General features: G+C 40.7%; 1 long non-coding RNA gene across 3 annotated transcripts in view; it reads right to left on the bottom strand.

Moving 5' to 3' along the window:
* Positions 1-3,091, bottom strand: part of LOC140480217 (uncharacterized) — a 67,701-nt gene extending 64,610 nt beyond the window's left edge. For all 3 annotated transcript variants that reach the window (XR_011961213.1, XR_011961211.1, XR_011961212.1), the window contains exons 1-2: positions 2,981-3,091; positions 2,575-2,700 (exon numbers count right to left, since the gene is read on the bottom strand). This is a non-coding gene — a long non-coding RNA (uncharacterized lncRNA). The remainder of the gene's footprint in view (positions 1-2,574; positions 2,701-2,980) is intronic.
* Positions 3,092-21,728: the final 18,637 nt, after the last annotated feature.

Raw genomic sequence — 21,728 nt, 5'->3', positions numbered from 1 at the left:
GCCACCCACATTACCTCTTACATTCTACCACCTACATTGGGAAGGGAAGAATCAAACATACCCGTTCAGACTGACCCCAGTGGAGATTGCAGAAGTTTGAATGTAAGGACAGGCTTAGGTATTGTTATCATACCTTGACTATACTCATAGTCTGACACATCAGAAATTGTTGCCTGTGTAGGCAGCGAAGGAAGGGAGCACTTGCTGAACTTTACTGCAGCATGAGACAGCATCTTCTCAAATGGTGGAAAAAAAAGGGTGGCACAGTGGCTCAGTGGTTAGCACTGCTGCCTCACACATCAGGGACCTGGGTTCAATCCCAGCCTTGGGTGACTGTCTGTGTGGAGTTTGCACATTCTGCCCTGTGTCTGCGTGAGTTTTCTCTAGGTGCTCCCATTTCCTCCAACTGTCCAATGATGTGCAGGTTAGGTGGATTAGCCATGCTAAATTGCCCCATAATGTCCAGACATTGCAGGTGGTCTGGGTGGAATGGGCTGAATGGCCTGCTTCCACATTGTAGGGATTCTATGAAAAGTGACTAATCAGTAGTATTAAGTTTAATCACAGACCGCTGTTGCTTGTTCTGGTTCTAAGGACTGTACTTCTGGTCTCAATAGAAGATAATGCCAGGCTTCCTTGTAACTGTGAAACTATGTTCAGAGTTTGGGAGAAGATTTGCAGCTCGGGTACTCGTTGTTGTGGTTCTGTTCACCGAGCTGGGAATTTGTGTTGCAGATGTTTCGTCCCCTGTCTAGGTGACATCCTCAGTGCTTGGGAGCCTCCTGTGAAGCGCTTCTGTGATCTTTCCTCCGGCATTTGTAGTGGTTTGAATCTGCCGCTTCTGGTTGTCAGTTCCAGCTGTCCGCTGCAGTGGCCGGTAGATTGGGTCCAGGTCGATGTGTTTATTGATAGAATCTGTGGATGAGTGCCATGCCTCTAGGAATTCCCTGGCTGTTCTGTTTGGCTTGTCCTAAAATAGTAGTGTTGTCCCAGTCGAATTCATGTTGCTTGTCATCTGCATGTGTGGCTACTAAGTATAGCTGGTCGTGTCGTTTTGTGGCTAGTTGGTATTCATGGATGCGGATCGTTAGCTGTCTTCCTGTTTGTCCTATGTAGTGTTTTGTTTATTGTTTACTATGTTTATTGTTACACAGTATATTAATGATAGTACAACAAAGCAAATAAGTTATGAGCTGTATATGATACAACTTCTTAGAAGAACATAACATGACTACTGAGGTCACAATGTTATCACAGCTCATCCACATACTAAACAAATACATCTCCACAACTCTTTCCTCAAGCAGCAGTAAGCTCATTAATGTCATATAAAGGAGGGCAGATTGAGAATCATAGAATAATAATAGAATAACAGAAGAAGGCAATTCAATTCATCATGTCTCTATCAGCTCCCGAAAGACTATTCAGTTAGTTCCATTCTCCAGCCTGATCTGCATCGCCCTCTAACTTCATCCCTTTCATTTGTTCCATATTGGGTGCAACATGGAAACAATTTAATGTCAGTCAGCTTCTGCAACTCTAAAATAAACAGTATTCCTGGAGCATATGGCACAAATGAAAAAAACATACACAGGTATTTGAAAAAATCGCAAGTAATGGAACTTTCAAAACATTTAAACAGCAGCCCAACTTTGCAAGAATCCTCCAGTGTCTGAAAGTCAGCATATTTTGCCTCAAACAGTCTTTGGGAATGAAAGTGTGCTGCTTGCTAGCTCATACTCACCAGAGGCCCCTTTGTTGAAGTCTGTATCATTTAGCAGTGTAACTGACAGAGCTTACTTAGCCTTATGACCTGCGGGGCTATCCCTGTATCTACTGTACATACATTTTATGGAGTTTACATGCTTCTTGCATTGCAGACCCATATGTGACAATTCTCCCTGAAGATTCTGGCAGAAATCTGTAAGGTCTATGAAAGGGTTAAGAGGGAAGTTGACCTGACTTCTGACACATGCAGGTTGCTTGATGAGTGAACCTGAAAGAATTTCATCTTGCAGCTGATTTCACATGAGTTGTATCTGACAAACTGCGATAGCTCCCGGGTCAGCATAGCACCTGCAATGGGACTCATTGCTTTTCAGTCATTCCAGAGATGCAGACATTGAATAGATAGAAATAAAAATAGCACACTTTCAATGTTTTGGATCGAAAATCTTAATTTACTTTTAAAAAATATCCTTCTTTTTTTTTAATTGGCTAATGTACATTTCTGTAGACAGTGTAACCGAAACCTAGGTATGTCTCATTCCTAATGTGCAATGCTTTTCAGAAGCTATCACAGTTCTTGATGCTTGAATAAAGCAGATTTGTAGGTTCTACCTGTTAAAATGATATTTAATAGAATTTTCTTTTTTTTAAAAAAAATGGAACTGATCTTGGCTATTCCAAGTACATAAACTGGCGAAATTTATCATGATAACATCAGATGGTTGTTAAAGAATTAAAGATATTGAAAGGTTAATCAAAACCTGGTGCCACATGTTTCAATAATTAATGAGCCATAAGAAATATTAAATTACTGCTGTAATCAATTAATGAGCAAGGACAGCTTACCTAATCACGACAAACAACTGCAGAATGCCCTGCACAATTTGAGCTGTCTTAATTCTTTCCCGACACGTTAAAGCACTTGCCTCCATGTCAAATCTGCTTTCCTGAATACACTCCTCCATGCTCCAGCTCCAACATGGGGGAGACAGAAGAATACAATGTCAACGTCAAGATAAATATGTTTTAATTTGGTTTACAGATTTGCCCACTACTGACAATGTTAAAATAAGAATTAAAGCAGGAGCAAATCAAAGCTTATTACAAAGTAAAGATGTAACAATATTTAATCATTGAAATTATGAAGATAAAAAAATGCTCAAGTATGAAACCCAATACGAGTTTCCATGGAAACATTTTCCAGTTGATCGTGGTTATGCATCTTCCTCCATGTGCATTGGAAATTGCTTACCTGCTAATGAAAATTCAGACATCGTTTTCAGAAGTACCCATTGGACATATATTTTCTTTCTGTTCTTTTGTTGTTTCATATATGGAAATTAATGAAGGTAAAAGTAAAGGTGGCAGAAGCTCAATAGTCCCTCAAAACAGACATGGGGCGCTTGATGAATGATTAACCATGCAACTGTTGAACTTCATGCAGGCAGTGTGCCATGTTGTCTACTAATTTGAATGATTGCAGCCTGCAGCCAGCACTAAACATGCTACTGAGTCCCTGCAAGCCTCAGTAAAAGGTTCAGTAGCGTGCAATGTGAGCAATGCAAAGTCTCCGTGAAGTGCTACATTATTGAAAGCCAGCCAACACCTCATACCATGAAAGCACCTTCTGGCTAGTGCAGGTGTTGGAAAAATTTGTTAGAAAAACAGGCGGGGTACTGAATTATAGTGTAACAGTCACAAGAGTGTTCTGCAAGTGGATGTCTTTGTGAAGAAATGGAGAGATAAGATTGAAACCATCCAGACAAACTTTGCACAGGAAGTGAGGCCAGATGATAGCTGTGGCAGTCAATACCAGGTGTCAAATGGTGAGGACCTGGAAGCAGTGTCGCAAAAACTTCATCGATCTTACACAAGTGAGAAAGGCCAGTGAATGTATCTTTGAATGCCATGTCCCACCCTATGCATTACAAGCTTTCACCATTTAATACGTCAGAACCTCATATTTCATCCTATCATCATTATGCATCAATCTGAATTCATCTTGATATTCAAACTCTTAGTTTCTCCATCAGAAACTTAACACCGCTGCATACCTCATACCTAGATTTGAGATTGTGCACACCACTAAACATTGAATTGTGACAGCCGCACCCCTCAAGTACACTGCACCACACTCCCTGACATGCCTCCCTCTCTCTTGAACGCAAAACAATGCAAGACCAAAGGTAGCAGCACCAAACACGTGAAAAGGGTTATTATTGTTGCATGTCTTCGACCCAGTGGAGGAGACAGTGATTGCCATCATGAGTCCATGGCTTACAGTGTAGAAACAGGCCCCTCGGCCCAACAAGTCCACAACAACCTTCCGAACAGCAACCCACCCAGACCCATTCCCCTACATTTATCCCTTCACCTAACACTACGGGCAATTTAGCATGGCCAATTCACCTAACCTGCACATTTTTGGACTGTGGGAGGAAACCGGAGCACCCGGGGGAAACCTACGTAGACACGGGGAGAATGTGCAAACTCCACACAGACAGATGCTTGAGGCGGGAATTGAATCCAAGTGTCTGGTGCTGTGAGGCAGCAGTGCTAACCACTGTGCCACCGTGCCGCCCATGTATTGAAATCCATATGCTGCAATATTTCCAATGCACTTAATGATAAGAAACTTTATTCTTCCTTCTTCACTGGCTAGAACTCTATCTCTTTTTGTGTCATCAACAAATCTGAATAGATGGCTTGCTATCGCATCAGCCAAGTGGTCAATAAAGAGGGCGGATAGTTGAGTGCCCAATATGAATCCTTGCAGAATAAAGAGTCACATTGTGCAAACTAGATTACCTGCACATTATCCCAACTTTTTCCCCTCTGTTGTTCAGCCAATTTCATAATTTGCGGAAGAATTTGCTGATGATACCATGGGCTGGGACTTTGACTAATCATCCCTTCGAAGAGATTTATCAAATACCCTCTGAAATTATTTTAAAATAGTCCATTCATGGGATCTAGGCTTTGCAGGCTGGGCAGGTGGTTGCCCTTCAGAAGGTGGTTGTGAATCATCCTTGGTGTATTTGTCCATTTGGTGTAGGTACACCCATTGGACTAATAGGGAGGGAATTCCAAAATTTTAACTGAAGGAGCGGTAATCTGTTTCCAAATCAGGATGGTGAGTAGTTTGTAGGGGATCTTGCAGGTGACAGTGATCCCTTGTATCTGCACCCATGTCCTTCTAAAATGGTAAAGGTAAAATCACTATAGTCCTGCTGGATCATAGGTCTGTTCGCTCGTCACAGAGATACAACTGGTGGTGTTTTAACCTGAAGGTCTCCACACTTTGAGTAAGTGGAGCAGTTGAGAAGGACAGTCCTTCATGGAAACCTCAGCCAGTGTGAGAATTGAACCCATGCCACTAGACCGTAAGAGATCAGAGCAGGATTAGGCTGGTCCATCAAGTCTGTTCTACCATTTGATCATTTCGAATGTGTTTCTCAACGCCATTCAGCTGCCTTCTCCCTGTTACCTTTCATCCCCTTATCAATCAAGAATTTACCTTTATCTTTAATACATTCAGTGACTTAGCCTTCATAGTTTTCTGTGGCAGTGAGTTGCACAAACACCACCCTCTGGCAAACAAAATTCCTCCATATCTCAGTTCTAAAGGGCCATGTCTTCAAGGGCATAGCCTCAAGTGGCTCTTAGAGTCTCTCCTGATAGTGGAAACATCTTCTCCACATCCACTTAAGATTTTTCAGGATAAGTTTTGATGAGGTCTCCCTTCATCTTTCTAAACTCCATTGAGTACAGTCCCAGAGTCCTCAACTGCTCCTCACTTGACAAGCCCTTCGTCCCCAGAATCATTTTGGTAAATTTTCTCTGGCCAAAGCCAACACATCCATCCTCAGATATGGAGCCCAAAACAGTACACAATATTCTGAATGTGATCTGACCAGACCCTTATATAGCCACAGAAGTACATCGCTGCTCTTGTATTCTAGACGTCTCCAAATGAATGCTAACTTTACGTTTGTCTTCCTAACTGCCAAATGAATCTGCACGCTAACCTTAAGAGAATCCTGAATCGATGATTCCCAAGTCCCTTTGTGCTTCAAATTTCCAAAGCCTTTCCCAATTTAGAAAATAGTCTACACCTGTATTCTTCCAATCAAAGTGCATCACCTCACACTTTCCACGTTGTATTCCATCTGCCACTTCTGTACCCACTCTCCAAGCCTGTCCAAATCCTTCTGCAGCCTCCCAACTTCCTCAACACTGCCTGCTCCTCCACCTAGCTTTGCGTCATCTGCAAACTTAGCACCAATACTGTAAGTTTTTTTTTGTCAAGATCATTAATATATAATGTGAATAGAAATCCTAACACTGATCCCTGCAGAACTTCACTAGTCATCAGTAGCCATCCAGAAAAAGACCCCTTTACCCCTACTGTCTGCCTTCTGCCAGTCAGTCAATCCTTTATCCACAACTTTGCAGCTAACATCATGGGCTCTGAGCATCACTCTGTATCACATGCCAGCTGTCTAGCCAACCCAGCTACCAACCTTCTAGATGGTTGCAGTCATGCATTTGAAAGGTGCTGTCTGAGGAATCTTGGTCAATTTCTGCAGTGCAATTGTTGGTGGATATGGCACCAATCCTTATAACTTGGCATAACTAACTCCCTGAACAGCGAACATAGCAGTCATAGCTCAGTATTGTCGAACAAATCATTCACACCAAGCTGAATTTGTGTCTACAATACATACATTTTATGAAACAATGTTTTTGTGGGCCATGCACCTGAAACATTCTGTTCTTTAGCTTTATTCACATATTTCTTAATGCTCACCCCTAGTTTAAATACTTTACTTTTTTTTCAGTTTTCTCTTTGCCTGCAATGCTTACAGCACAATTTCTAACAGTTACACCACCCTTTTCCTTTTTGTTTATGAGCATACTAACAAGGAACAACAGTAGGCCACACAGCTCTTTCAGCCTCAATAGGATCTTGGCTTTATCTTTATGGTTAGGACTATGGTGCCATCTTGATTCAGGTGGCATCTGTCTCAGTGGTTTGGTTCCTTCCTGCCAGAACTCTCATCCTAGTGACTCAAGTAATAAAGCAACTCTTACTCACACAGCTCCTTAAGCAAAGTGCACACTTCCTGATCTACCTATTTTTGCGCTAGTATAAAAAAATGACAAACACACCAGGTCTTTGCAGTCCTATTCTTAATTCCTCGTTAGTTTCTAGTTCTCAGATCCTTTGCTTATTCTCTCATAATATGGATCACAATGACAAGGTCAATTTTTAAAAAAAATTGAAAGAACTACGGATGCAGTAAATCAGAATCAAAAAGTTTTCAACGCAGGAGAAAGGGGGTAAGGAGTAGACAGCAGGTGTTTGGGGGTAGAGCCCAATAGAGAGAAAAGAACAGTTGGACAAACAAAGGTGTGGATAATAATCTGGGTAGGAGGGTGATTAACTGCTAATGGAGACTGTTAGCCACTAACAGTCCCCATTAACAGCTATTCACCCTCCTAGCAAGATTATTATCCACTCCTTTGTCTATCCAATAGTTCCCCTCTCTCTTTGGGGTATATCCCCGAACTTCTATCATTTACTCCTTATCCCCTGGCCCCACCCTTTCTTCTGCATAAAAGCCAACATTATCCTCGCTACCATCCAGTTGGAGAAAGGGTCACCAGATCTGAAACGTTAACTCTGATTTCTCCTCACAGATGCTGCCAGACCTGCTGAGCTTTTCCAGCAATTTCTGATTTTGTTGTTGACAATGACAAGGTTGCTTGCCTCCCTCTCACATAATCCTTTCCTAGTTACAAGTCTGCTTTATTAGGATTTAATTCCCCTTTTAACCACAATATGCTATTTCTACTGCTTTTTCATTCAATAACATTTTCAATCAATCACTCCCAATTTATTTCTGCTCATAGTTCATAGGCCAGTCATGTAAAAATGCAACATTACTACACTATATAGAAAATGTTGACTCAATGAGCTGTTCATGAACATGACGTGCACACAAAGAATCCTTCAAAAAACTTTAAACATCCTCCAATTTAACTTTAGAAGCTCTAAAAGCATTTTCACAATGTTTTCTCTCATTATTGATTTTTCAAGCAGAATGTAAAGAGCTCCATCCCATGTCATCACCTTTTTTGTGATGTTTTGTATGAGAACTAGCTCACCCAGGGACTCTGCTTTGATTATTTACATTGCCACACACTTTCTTTACCATCCTTCATCAAATGGGGCAGTATCACAACATGTTCACCTCTTACAACAATATTACACCAATGATCAGCTTAATTACTTTCATAGGGGAAGCATGAATCGCGGCATATCTATGTAACCCACACGTGTGTGGCTGAGGTCTGAAAACATTCACTACGTACCCTGTCACCTTCTAGTGACCCTTTGATTCATCACACTGGTTCAAATGTAGATGGCACAATGGAATGTAACAAAACAATTGCTGTCAGAATGACAAGTGTTGATCTACATGATTCTCTGTGGCTGGATATTGAGCAAGTGGATTTCCTCAGCGTATCAATGCAACCAACAGCATCTTGTACCAATGGGGAGATTTGAAATCCTAATGAAGCTCTAGGCCTGTTTCTCTCAATTACACAAATGTGACCAGCAAACTGAGAGAAGCCGCAACCAACACATAAGTATTCATGGCCATGGTTACGTAGCTGTTAACAGTGCTGTTTTTTTTTCCCTGGGCTTTAAGATTACAGTTGTAACAGAAGGTGGCAATTTTCGATGAGCTATTTAGTGAAGCAGTGACCTAGGGCAAACTGCTCCCAGCTGATATTCAGGTAGGAGAATTGTTCCCTGAATATACTAGGTGGATACACTTGTGCTGCTTAGAATGTCCCCCCTCCTCCTTTTCCCAACAGCTTATTCTGCTTTGTGTCACCTTTGGTCATTCTCCTCGTTACACTGTAGCTCAATGGGAATGCATAAAGTTCGTGTCCAGAAGCAAATAGTTTGTGATGAATCATTGAAGTTCAATTAAATTCCTTCAGCATATGCCATAGCACTGGCTTTAGACTGCTGTGACTGAAGAACTCTGGAAGTTTTTTGCACTTCGAAAAAGCACAACAAAAGCTAGAAGAAATCAACTAGCAATGAACTTGAAAGCAATTGATAAATCAATGCTCTTGACAAGGCATGGTGTGGGTATGAAATTTAGCCTTGCTGCTGCTGAATGTTCTATCAGCCATGTTCAGCTATCTATGATTAAGGGACAGTGTTAGTGGGGGCATTGAGTCCCAAGTAGCAGTGCTGGCACCAAATCAGCTTTGTCACAATTTGCCAACTCTGCCAACTTCTGACAGAGCCCCCTGCACACTTTAAATTCGACAGCAAATGGTGACTGGGGCACATCCCAATCAAAGTGCAAGCACACACTGTAGACAGGATTTTGGAGCCAAATGGCAAAGTGTTGGAAAAAAAAAGAGGCAAGAACAAGAGAAATTCTGTGGCCAAACTGTGGAGATGGGAGTGCTGTGAAATTACGGTTTAGCATGTCAACCATCTGTTAGAAGGCCATTGAAAAGCTTGCCCGGGATATTAAAGTCTGCAGGAATGCATTATAGTGCCAGATGTGGTTTCTCAAAACATGAAATGGGACGGAAGCAATATAGATCTGAGGAGCCAATTGGAAAACATCCTCAAGAATGCTATTAAACTAGTTGGATTACCGTTTAACTGATACATAGAACACGAGATTATGATGTGCACAATTTTTAAGAGAAATGCAAGGAAAATACAAAGAGTGCAAAACAAAATTCACCAAACAAGGTCAATATTGAGCAGTATTGAGGTAGATGACAAAGGTACAACATCAATTTTCAGTGGTGGAAGGGAATATCAGGCTAGGGAAGATTATATGATAGCATAATCCAGAAGGCTTTCTGGAAGATGATGGTAGGTTGTAAATTAGCTCCAGAATTGGTGTAGTTTCAGCATAATGGGAGCTAGTTTAGCACATGATAGTGCAATGCTCTCAACCACCTCCAGTTGCAAACAATCTCATGTGGAGGACATTGGCCAGGACATTCTGGGCCTGCATCAGAACTATCATAACGAAAGCAGTTTGTGTGTAAGTCAATGTCAAACACTGAATTGATGCCTGACCTGCCATTTTGCTGCCCTGTTAAAACCCTCTCTTGAACAAGAACAGCTGAATATATATTCAACATTTACAAGGGATCACTCCAGTTCACCAGCACTGTTTAAAAGTCCAAGGATCCAAATACAAATGAGTTACTTTTGATACTGCCTCACTGCAGAAATACTGGAAGTGCTGTACTGTTGGTTAATTTGTGAGAAGGTTTAAGTCAGAATGGAATGATTGCTGAATTGTAGGATATATTTGTATGCTTATGAAAGCACTCGGTGTAAACCACTTGCTTCTGGTCATGGCGTCTATAATTGCAGTTGCCTTTGGCTGCAACAAAGCGGGAATGGGAAAAGAAACTGTTGGCAGAGGGAGGAAGTTGGCAGCCCTCATCAGGAGGCGTTACCCTCCCTTCAGAGAGCACTTCTCCATCCTCCACGAGAATGAGAAGCAGATTTTTCAGCAGCTACATTTCATTGAGCAGTTGGTCAAATAATTGGTCCACTTCTTATCAATCGACTTGCAGCTACACATCAGCTCTGTCACTAGCCCTCAAGTGATCAGAATTTTCATGTCAACAGATCTTTCTAGCTGATACGGACACCACCAGCAATATATCATTGTTGGCCATCTATTGCTACACTAGCAAGAAATTGTCTTCTCTCGAAATGGAGGGATACAGGAAGAGTAAGGATGTTGTTTTGCCAAAACAATAAGATTCTGTCAACTGAAACATGCGACCTTCTGGATGCCACATCTCAATAAAGAGATTAATCTGTAGCTACAACCACCTTTGAACAAGTGGGCAACTCAAGCTGCTCCAAAAAGCCATTTCACGAATTCCTTTTCTTGAAATCTGCTATCAACCTGATATTCCCAGTCTATCTGCATATTGAAGTCCCCCATGCTTTTGCATGCCTTTTCTATCTCCCAATTCATTTCCTACCCCACATCCTGACTCTTCGAGGAGACTTGAACATAACTCACAAAGGCTTTTTCCCCCCTTGGCATTTCCTCAACTCTACCCACGCATATCCTGTGCCTTCCAACCCTATATCGCTTCTTGCTATCAAGTTAATTTCATTTCTTACTAACAAGACAACTTTGCCCTTTCCACCCATCTGCCTATCCTTTCATATTCTTGGATATTTAGTTTCCAGCTCTGATCCTTTTGCAGTCACATTTCTGTGATCCCTACAAAATCATGTCTGCCAATTTCCATGTGCAGCACAAGCTCATGTACTTTGTTTCATATACTCCATGCATTTAAATACAACATCCCCAGTCCCTCAGGCCAACCCTCTTGTTTTAGTTATCCTCTTATCTGCTGTGCCTGGAGTTAGACTCCTGACCCTTTCCCTACTCTCTGCCCTGTGACTGGTTCTGGAAACTTTAGTGAGCTAATTTTCCTGAGCTCTTCCGACCCTGTAATGAGCTTAAAGTCCTCATGACCACCCTATTTCGCTTTTCCATTGGCATCCTGATCCCAGATTGGTTCAGGTGGAGCTTGACCCAGCAGTACAGTTCCTTCCTCTCCCAATATTAAAGCCAGTGCCGCTCTGTCCTGTTAACATCCTCTTGTGAACAAGCACAGCTGAATAAGCATTCAGCATAGAAGGGACCACTCTGGTTCACCGGTACTGTTTAAAAGCACCAACATCCAAATGCAAATAAATTACTTTTAATACCAACTGACTACAGAGTTACTGGAAGTAAGTAAACTTTTCAGGAGTGGTCAATTAACAGGCCTGCTATCCATTTAAGATGTTCCTCTTTGCAGCTTGGCTGTCATTGCAGGAGCTCTAGCCACATGTTGCTAATGTGCAGAGGGCTGTCATCAACCAGGTAGAGAGCAGATAGCACTCAAAGTGCTGAAACGTTCTCTAAGTCGATTGGAGATGCGCCAAGAGATTTGAGAGAGGCTGGCACATGTTGGAAGCTGTGGTATGTGTGGACAGTACCCATGAAAGATACCTAAGATGTTGGTGCCTGGTGTCCAGCATGGAAGTCCTTTGGAGCAAGAACCCATTCTAGTTTCCAGGTCGAATTTTCCTGACAGGTACTTTTGTACAGTGAGTTTGGTAAGATCACAGCTTCTGGCAAGCTGGATTATTAACAAGGTTTTTAACAAGCAATTTGGAACTTGGTGCTCCCTGGTGAAAATCTCGCCACACCGTTTGAGAACACTGTTCAAAATGCTGCGAGATAAGCTGGAGGTCAGATGGGCCTCAAACATCTTACTCAGTTCTACTACTCTAGCCACCATATCCCACACTGCTCAGAGCTTAAGGTTCTGCTTTCTGCCTCTCTTTTACCTCAGATGCTGCCAGATTTGCTGGCAACGTCCAGCATTTGTACCTTTTAGTGAAGGTGTAGCCTGCAGGCTTCCCATGTCCGCATTTGGGTGTTATTCAATTTATACCTCAAGACCTTTGAAAAATTATGAAGGTGAAAAATAAGAATAAGCAAGAGTAGATCTATCTTGTCTTTTCTGAAGGCTGTTGTTACCTGTGTGGATAATTATTGATGGCAGCAAAGTTAGTTATACGTGCCAAATCAGTTTGCTTAGGTGCCTGATCATATTTCACAGAATCTTGACAATACAAAAAGATGCTATTTGGCACATTATTCCTGCACTGGTTCTATTATCTAACACCCATCTTCTGCCCTTTCTCCATATCCCTGCATAACAGTTTTATCTAAATAATCATCCAATGCTCTCTTGAATACCTCAATGGAACAATCCCCAATCACATTTTTGGCACTATATTCCATACCCCAACTATTCACGACATGATAAAGACTTTTTCTCACATCACCTTTTTATCATTTGCACACCCCCTTAAATCTATGCCCTCTCATTTTTATTTCTTTTAGGAGTGTAAAGAGCTTCTAGCCAGCCCATTTATGATTTGAAAAGCCTCCATCAAATCTCTCGGCCTTCCTCTTTCCAAGGAGAATAGTGCCAACTCTTTCAATCTATCTTCATAACTGAAGTTCATATTTGGTTGGCACTGACACAAATAGTCTTAAAATGCAGCTCAGTGTTGAGTCGAGAGTATGGTGCTGGAAAAGCAAAGCAGGTCTGGCAGGATGAGCAGGAGAATCGACGTTTCGGGCATAAGTTCTTCATCAGGCCTGAAACCTTGATTCTCCTGCTCCTCAGATGCTGCCTGACTGGCTGTGCTTTTCCAGCACCACACTCTTCACTCGACACTGATCTCCAGCATCTACAATCCTCACTTTCTCCTAACTCAATGTAGAGAACTAGAACGGAAGGGTTAAATAAGTGAAATGAGAATAATGCAATTGAAAATGTTTGAAAAGTGGCCATAATTATTCACACATACAGCTGAGAATCACAGTGTAATCGAGATCTCAAATATTCACGCAGACATCCTGAAGGCAAAATACTTTAGATTCGGGTGAGGTCAGGCAGGAAAATGTGCAGCTGCTATAAGCGTAGCTTAAAACATCCATTAATTTCATATCTATTTATCTTCTCGATAGAAATGAGCTTCCATTGATTTAAAGTATTGAGATAAATTGTGGACTGATGGTCAACTTGTTACAGAACCTATCCAAATTAATTCCATTATAAATCACGGCCTCAGCTAGAAAATATTGTCCAATTCTGGATAGCTCAGTTATAGAAAAGTGTTAAAGTCCTGGTGAGAGTGCAGAAGACATTTACCAGAAAGGTACCAAGGCTTTAGTTATGTGGAGAGACAGAAACTGGGATTGGTCTCCTGAGATTGTAAGAGGTTTAGGAGAAATTTAATAGATGTCACCATCATTGTGAAGGATTTTGATAGTTTCTCCCTACACAATATGTTGCCATTGATATCAAGTTTTTTATTTTCTAATTCCCGTTTCCTAAGAACTTGTACTAAAGAACTGTACCTAGGTACCTTTGTACCAAAGATTGTGCTGTCAGTGGTGACTTATAAACGTTTTGCTGTACTCATCGGAGTACATGTGACAAAAAAGCTAATTCAATTCAATTCAATTCAACTAGTGGATATAGATTTAAGAAAATTGGCAGAAATGCTGGGGGGTGGGTGAGAAGAGTAACTGAAGACTTTTTTTATTCCAGTGAGTTTTCTGACAATGGTTTCTGGCGATCACCAGCAAGACTACCATTTGTTGCTCACCTCAAGCTGCTCTTGAACCATGTGTCTTGTTAGGGTAGTTACGAGTCACTTATATTGTTCTGAGTCTGAAGTCATATGTAGGCCAGACCAGGTAAGGATGGCAGATTTCTTTCCTTCAATGTATTAATTAATCAAATGGGTATTTGTTTCAGCCATGATTAACAATGGTTTCATAATGACTATTAGACTAGGTGGTAATTCCTGTTTTATTAGACAAGTTCCAAGTTCCACAAGCACCATGGCAGAATTTGAACCTGCATCCCAGAGTATTAGTGTGGGCATCTAGATTAGTATTCCTATGGACATATGAGCAAGAGTAGGCCACTTGGTCCTTTGAGACTGCTCTGCCATTTAATAAGATCATGCTTGATCTAACTTGAACCTCAATTCTACATTCTTGTTTATTCATTCCCTTGGTAATATTCCATTAAAATTGCACTATCAACTTCCTTTAAAAGTTGGCATGATCTTATGTGTTTTGGCTGAGACAATGGTGGATGCAGATTCAATTGCAATTTTCAAAAGTGACTTCAATATATTTATAAATATTTGGCCTAGCACTGTGGCTGCGTTGTGGACGAGTGTCAGGATTCACTGAAGGCTTATTAGGAATGGCCTTATTTGGAAATCACTCGTGAAATGTGGACGGCACTGGTTAGCCAGCATTTTATTGTCCATCCCGATTCGCCCTTGAGAAGGTGACAGTGAACTGCCACCTTAAACCACAATGGCTTTAGGGAGTGAATTCCAGGATTTTGACCCCATGACAGTGAAGGTACAGTGATATATTTCCAAGTCAGGATGATGAGCAGCTTGGAGGGGAACTTGCAGGTGGTGGTGTTCTGCTGCCCTTGCCCTTTTAGAGGGAGGTATTCATGGTTTTAGAAGATGTAGCTAAGGATCTTTCATTAATTTCTGCAGTGCATCATGTAGATAGTGTACTCTGCTGAGTGTCAGTGGTGGAGGGAGTGGATGCTTGTGGACATAGTGCCAATCTAGCAAACTGCTTTGTCCTGGATGGTGTCAAGCTTCTTGACCGTGTTGGAGCTGCACTCATCCAGGATCATACACCTTACCTCTGCCTTTTAGATGGTAAACAGGCTTTGGGGAGGTGAATTCAGGAGGTGAATTATTCACTGCAGCATTCTTAACCTCTGACCTGCTCTTGTAGCCAAATTAAACTCCATCTGCCACTCCTCGGCCCACTTGCCCATCTGATCAAGATCCTGTTGTGCTCTGAGGTAACCTTCTTCACTGCCCACCTCATAATGTGAACTTGCTGTTTTATTGAAATATTGTTTTGAAAAACAGTTTTAGCTGAGAGAGGCTGATTTAACCATGTTTCTGTATATACCATACCTCTGTATATACATAACACTTCCTATGGGAACATCACATCACACCTTTCACTATATTTCTGAAAATAAGTGATGCATTTCCATTTCCAAAAATATGTTGTTAAAAGGGGTGACAAACAGAAAACACAACTGACACTAATTACTAAATAAGGTAAAAACAATGACTGCAGGAAACCTTTATTCCTGATGAAGGGCTTTTGCCCGAAACGTCGATTTCGCTGCTCGTTGGATGCTGCCTGAACTGCTGTGCTCTTCCAGCACCACTAATCCAGTAACTAATTACTAAATACCAGCCAAAATGAGAACAGATCACTGAAATTATAATTTGAGTCCAGAGATTTTCAAATAACCTTTGAATTATATGAAGAATGCAAGTCAAATGTTCAAGAGAGCGTGGCTGAAGCTTCAAAGAAAACAAATGGAAGTCAGAGATTGCAAACTGTCCACATTTCATCACTCAAATAAAGTTACCTGTTAACAGTCTAGATACACCTTCTCTGCATGACTTCACTTTGGTCAGGCTGTAATTAAATAATTATGGGGGGTGGGGGGTGATACGATCCCAGATTACTTTTCCTGCAGAACTTAAAACAGGTGCAGAATGAGGAAAAAATGTTCGTCTGGTTCTGTTCCAGACAATTTAAAAGAGCTGAATTCCTGAAAGATTTCATCGTTCTACCCACCAGCACCCACCCATCCCTGTCTCCCTCAACACTAATCCAGAAAGAATTTTTTCTGTAGCAGAAACTCTGTCTGTCCCTTCCAATGCTATTACATGCCTTTTAGATTTGTCATCCTTCTACATCCATGGAGGTGATTTATTTTCCCTTGCTTCCATGAAAAATTCTAACAAACAGAGTGGCACAGTGGCTCAGTGATTAGCACTGCTACCTCCCAGCACCAGACCCAGGTTCAATTCCCGCATTGGGTGACTGTCTGTGTGGAGTTTGCACATTCTCCCTGTGTTTGTGTGGGCTTCCTCCAGGTGCTCTGGTTTCCTCCCTCAATCTAAAGATGCGCCAATCAGGTGAATTGGTCATGCTAAATTGCCCATAGTGTCAGGTGCATTAGTCAGGAGTAAATATAGGGTAGGATAATGGGTCTGGGTGCGTTACTCTACAGAGGTAAGGTGTGGATTTGCTTGGCCGAATGGCCTGTTTTCATACTGTAGGGAATCTAATCTATACTCAGAGACAAATCAAGTGATTCCGTGTTTTGCCATCCTGTGCAACTGATACACCATTATCCGAAGCCAACATTACCTGTAACATCACCAAAAGCCAGTGCAGTTAACCATGAGTACTTGATGAAGGGTTATGCCTGAAAAGTCAACTCTCTTTCTCCTCAGGTGCTGCCTGACCTGCTGTGCTTTCTCCAGCACCCCACTTTATCGACCCTGACTTCTTCAGCATCTGCAGTCCTCAATTATCTCCTACTTGATAATTTTGGCTATTAGGGGATGTTAATTTGTCAGCTTCAAATACTTGTGTCTGTCTTCCAAGCAGAACCCTCAGAATTCTGACAACAATGTCCAGGAATTTGACAGGAATCATTGTCCTGTTTTGCAGCCTTTAGCTAATCATCTGTATCAATGGCAAAACCTAGTGATCGCTTTAAGAGCAGCTGATCTGCAGTGCCAGTTCAACATCTGGACAGCAAATTAAAACTCTTTCCCATAATGTTTGTCCAAATCATTGTGGTGAACCCCAGCATTTGTTAAAGACAGAAAAGCTTGATGATAGATGAGTCACATATTCAAATAGTGACTTTCTTAGCACAGCGGAGTTACAGGTTTACTGAATGATTCTCACTGCACAGGATGCTAGTTTATTTGTGCCTCCATTGCTACAAGGTGGTTCATCATCAAGGCAGGTTATGAAAATAAAAGATAAATCAAGGAAAGGCAAAGAAAATAATAAATAAGTAAAGTGGAAGAGAATAAAAGGATGAAGAAGCGAAAGAGAAGAAATCAAGAATGCAAGTTCCTTCACTACTTTTTTCCCTTATACTTCTCAATATGTCTTTCTCCCTTGTCCTGTCCTCGTTCACTCTTTGCTGTGGTTTGGTTTCAGCATCACTAACTGTTCTGCACTATCTAATCGCAGTGGCTATTACTAAACTTGTAATCTTTGAGTATGAATGTTGGCAAGTTGTTCCACTGTGGAAACTATTACAGTCAAACTTGCCCATGTCTTCATTGGACATCCACTGCTATATGTATTTATAGCAAGGTGATGGGGTGGCAGTTGGGAAGACAAACATTGGCCGATTTATTCAATTGTGTTAAGGCAACAAGTAGCATCCCTACTCCTGCTCTGAATAACAAAAAAACCTGTATAAATGAGGGTCTAGCCTTTCAGTGGATCAGTTTTATGGATCCAGCAGGCTCTGTTTCCCAACCTTAGAATATTTTTATATTTTCCTGTCTAATGTGAAGACTGATGTGCTATCCTAATAATGAAAACTGAAATTTAAGATCTTGTTTTTGACAGCTTTGATGTACACAAAGACTATTAAATAAAACCCCATAGTCTCAAGAATAAAAGTAGTAAACTACAAATGAATCCTCTTTAATGGGTTGCAATGCTGCAGAATTAAAAGTGTGTACTGTCACTATAACAGTGGGAAATACTTATCCTGAAGAATGACCTACTATTTGACCTTTCTGACTTTTCAAGTATATTTCCTGTGACCTAACTTCCTTATCTCTCTCTCGTTGAGCTGCTGAGGTGAAGACAGAGTAACAGTGCTGTGAATTCTCACTTATCATTTGAATTGACTGAATGAGGCTATTCTATATCTTTTGATAGTAAGTAGAACAAGGTTCTCAGCCTAACTTTAGACACAGTAAATCTGAAGGTTGAGGGTATAATTTAGTTTCAGGAGTTTAGAGGTAAACGTTTCACAAAATTAAAGTCGAATTAACAATGTTTTGATTGTATATTTGTATAGTTGAGCATTTCTGAGAATAAAGCTGCTGCTTTGTAAAGTGCAAGACAACCGTAGCAAAATGACTCTTTCAGGCAGAAACTTATTAAAAATGGCAGCTCAAAATGTCTGTTATAATATAAACTGTTCATTTTTTGAGTTTGACATTGCATGAGGCAGCAAATGATAAATTTATATCATGTTTCATTAAGTATGTGGAGATTCGTAGAATCATACAGGACAAAATAGACCCTTCAGCCCATCTGCATTGACACAAACTACTCTAAATGAAGTCACCTTTAACCTTAGCAGGAGCAGAAAAATAATGGTATTGGACCAAAGCCCACAGCACATCTCACCCAATTTCCCTTAAAGATTTATTGGCACCCGTAATAAAATTGAAACCAAATAACAGATCACGTCAGTTTTTATCAATTAATTAACACTTCCATTTGGCAGGTCTGCACACAATGAAAATTAGTCTCAAATCAGCGATATTTTAGGACCTGTTTAATACTTAATTCTGACCCAGTGAAGGAATAACATGCTGTTGAAGTCCAGCCAGCTACAGAACACAACGTGGGTGACAGCAGAAATGTTATTGTTCAAAATAAACTGAACCTTCCCACTGCAGCTGCACAGGGTGTTGAGTGTTAAAGGAGACGGGAAACAACTGCAAGTGAGACTGACAACGCCAGGCGAAGGTGTGGAATGCTCTGCTTACACGTCAAAAAAGAAACTTGTCACTGGTGATGGTGATTCACATTGCAAATCTTTTTGCCAATCGAAAATATAATGGGAGAATAAAACAAGCAATCGTAGGCCAGAAACAAAGAGTGATGCAAATTACAGAAATAACATCAACAAGCAACATGACCTAAGCTAGAGCTGTGGCAACATTTAATTCTATTGAGATAATCAGACCAGGATAAATTAATTATTTGACAGGCTAATGTTGCCAAGCAATACGAAGAAATTATCATTGATTATCTCTCTTGACATAATCAGCTGATTAACAAATGATACAATTTTTTTTGATTTGTTTTATTCCAAAACTAATTTGTTCATTCCTTATACAGATGGATTAATCAGGTCTGTTTGAATGAGTCTTTTTATATTGTCTTACTTGGCGCCATATTTGAAAGGAATAAATCTACACAGCTGCTTCGAATTGGAAATAGGAAACAGCTACAATACAGATGAAAAATGATTTCAAGGAAAATTGACTATTGTAATATCAATAAAGTTCAGAAAGACAATGCTTGAGGTGAAAATAAATTATGGACGGAGGCCAGAAGTGTGAGAAAGCTTGCTTATTAAATGTTGAGTTTTCCTTCATGTATCATCCAAGTACATGTGAGCTTTTTGCAAGGTTTGTGAAGGTTTGTAGCTCAGGTTGAGGTTTAGGGTGAAGGTTTGCTCGCTGAGCTGTAGGTTTGATAGCCAGACGTTTCATTACCTGGCTAGGTAACATCATCAGTGGAGATGTTAGTCAGGTAATGAAATGTCTGGATATCAAACCTACAGCTCAGTGAGCAAACCTACACCCTAAACATGTGAGGTGTCAGGAGAGTGGAAAAAGTCAGAAGGTTTTGGTTATTGGCAAAGTTTTATTACTTGCATGTTGTGTTTGCTTTTTAGGAAAAATAGCAAGCTGGTTAAATTAATTTTGTTATTACCTAGTGCATAAATTCTGCTTCCTAATAAGTAATTGGGGGTGGCACGTGGCTCAATGGTTAGCACTGCTGCCTCACACCGCCAGAGACCCGGGTTCGATTCCTGCCTCGGGTGACTACCTGCACGGAGTTTGCACATTCTCCCCGTGTCTGTGTGGGTTTCCTCCGGGTGCTCCGGTTTCCTCCCACAGTCCAAATGATGTGCAGGTCAGGTGGATTGGCTGTGCTAGGGTAGGGGGAATGGGTCTGGGTGGGTTACTCTTTGGAGGGTTGGTGTGGACTTGTTGGGCCAAAGGGCCTGTTTCCACACTACAGGGATTCTAAAAAAAAAGTACCCTGTGTTGAACCCCCATTTATTTTCAAACCTTTTCCAAATGTTTTGATTTAAATTATACTCTCATCCTCACCTCCTCCACTTGCGCTATGAGGTGCAGTTTGGATTTGGCAACAAAACTAGTCCAATTCCCTGATAAACGCAGCACTTTATCACCAGGAAAATTCTCAGCCTCTCGTTCTGAGTTCTGATTTAATGATCACGGCATTGGTTAGATTAGCTTTCCGATTGCATTTACTAACCAAGGCTGAGATATTTATCTAGTTCTAATTAATTGACTGGAGACGTATTACTCTTAGATAGTGGAGCTTGACCATTTCTCTCAACTGAAGCTGAAGGGAGGACATTATTCTCCTGTTGATAATGCAGCCAGCCAGACAACACTCCAAAGCATGTCGAAGAAAAATGCTATTTTCCCAAAGGAGTGGTAAAGTAGGATTCCTAGAAATTCAAAAGTCTTGTATTCTTTTCAAGGTAGAACAGTCTGGGCATTTAGTTTCTCTTGAAAGCTGAAAAGCAGATATTTTTTGACCTTAATTAATCCTTCAGAACCAAGCAACACAGAATTGACAATATTAGTTATTTAAGAGTCTGGTGTTTTTAAGCTTATATGCATATTAGAATATATATTAGTTTTTTTAATGCAAAGAACGGGATCCCATTAAAACAATTAATCTGGAGAAATTGGACCAGTTTAATACAATTGCATTCATGTTCATGCTATCAAACAAAATGCAGGTATAGTTTGATACCATTGACACTAGCAATCACATCGTCTGTTAAACATGAATAGTGAAATTAATATTTTGAACTTCATTTCCAAATAAACTCATTGCATTTTATCCTCTTATAGTAATTCCAAACACAGAGTTGATTGATCACATTAGGGTTATAATTGTACAAGCTGTAGGATCTGGAAATTGTTTTTAACAAGGTTTTTCTGGTCTGCAATATTGCTATGTGCTTGCAATTTTTAAACAGATTGCTCCTCTTTCATTCACTGTTGCACATTCCAGACACACTAGGCTGAATGTCATTTACTCTTGAAAAGCTCACAAGGGAAAAATGGAAAGAAAGAGAGAACACGATCCACTTCCTGAAGTGAATGTGAATTTTAGGTGGCGTCAGTGTGGCGACAGGTACACAATGACCTTCGCTAATCAGCACAGGAGGTCACAATCTGGAAATTATTTGCCAAATATTGTCAAAAATGATACTGCTGTACTTTGCAAGCAGAAATATACATAAAATGAATCTTAGATATCTTCTTTTGTAACCATCCACAATGACAGACAAATTATTATGTGGAAAACACACAGGTGAATTTTACAGACAGGAATAGCAATTTAATTTTCCTTTTTAAAGAAATGTCAAGGTTTGTAAAAAGATTGCAGGCTGAGTCAGGGGTCACCTTAGACACAATTGCAGTAATTCAG

This window comes from Chiloscyllium punctatum, chromosome 8, assembly GCF_047496795.1.
Source record: "Chiloscyllium punctatum isolate Juve2018m chromosome 8, sChiPun1.3, whole genome shotgun sequence".
Classification (NCBI taxonomy): domain Eukaryota; kingdom Metazoa; phylum Chordata; class Chondrichthyes; order Orectolobiformes; family Hemiscylliidae; genus Chiloscyllium; species Chiloscyllium punctatum.
The sequence above is the reverse complement of the archived record's forward strand: the minus strand, read 5'-3'. Positions and strand labels throughout refer to the sequence as shown.